We start from the raw sequence: 1,166 nt of genomic DNA on the forward strand, positions 1-1,166 counted from the left end.
AACAGGGGACGTTCCACATGTGAAGCGAACGTGGCAACCAATGCATTACAGAAACTCCATTCGCTGCCCACTGATTTTTGTACAGCATTGAATTTTGCATCCCATCACGTATTACTTTTCAATTTCAAACAGATTGATGTTGTCCAAGCTTATTGCTTTTTTGAGAAATAAAGAAAGTCACGTTAAATTACTCAAAAATATTCACAATGCAGTTCCAGGACTGCATGGTTTGAACTTTAGGGCGAAGCTGAAGAGGTTGGGCGAAATATCCCTGCAGCGTCGGAGGATGAGAAATGAGAGAAATCTATAAAGCCATGAGGGATATGAACAGGGTGAATTGTCGAGATCTTTTTTTTCACCGGATGGGTGAGTCCAAAGCTACAGGGCATATATTTAAGGGGAGAGAGGGAAAATGAAATGGGAGCTGAGGGGCATTTCTCACGCAGAAAGTGGTGCATGTGTGGAATGTACTGACGGACGAAGTTGTGAAGGCTGGTGAAATTAAAACATTTCAGATGTATCTGGATGTGTGCATGAATCGGAAGTGTTTGGAGGGATAAGGGCCAAATGCTGGCAAATGAGGCTAACTTAATTTAGGATATCTGGCCGGCATGGACGAGGTGCACCGAAGTGTCTCTTTTTGTGCTCCCCATCCAGACAATGCTACACTTGCTGATCCGGATTTAATTGTTTGTTTGCAAGCACCACTTGGGTTGGTCTCTGTGGCGCAATTGGTTAGCGCCTTCGGCTGTTAACTGAAAGGTTGGTGGTTCGAGCCCACCCAGAGACGCAGTGCTTTTTTTCACTCATAACCCAATGACTGCTCTCCCAGGGACTTTTTGGTTGCAAGAAGATAACCGTGTTCGCTCCTCACGAATCGTACCAAGCCCAACACAGACAGGCTTTAACGTGCAACCAAAGCTAATATGACAAGGCGAACGCAGGTGCAGTCACACCAAAGCGCGGATGCTCTCTGTGAGACACCTCGACTTGTTTGCGTCATGAAGTACTTGCACAAGTGGCAGCGGGGCAATCCCAAACTGCGCTTCCACTATACTGGGAGTTTAGCCCAACACCAATTTCCAGAAAATGCTCCAATCAGGAAAAAATAGAAAGGATGAGAATGGTCCAGGAAAAGCGACGATTCGCAATTACAGTCTCAAAGG

The 1,166-nt window shown here is 45.8% G+C and overlaps 1 non-coding gene across 1 annotated transcript; it reads left to right on the plus strand.

Annotated features, from left to right (window-relative positions):
- The first annotated feature begins 716 nt into the window (after positions 1–716).
- On the plus strand, positions 717–790 carry trnan-guu (transfer RNA asparagine (anticodon GUU)). Its single transcript has one exon. It is a non-coding gene; the product is annotated as a tRNA-Asn (tRNA).
- Positions 791–1,166: the final 376 nt, after the last annotated feature.

Source organism: Stegostoma tigrinum, chromosome 39 (genome assembly GCF_030684315.1).
Source record: "Stegostoma tigrinum isolate sSteTig4 chromosome 39, sSteTig4.hap1, whole genome shotgun sequence".
NCBI classification, from domain to species: Eukaryota; Metazoa; Chordata; class Chondrichthyes; order Orectolobiformes; family Stegostomatidae; genus Stegostoma; species Stegostoma tigrinum.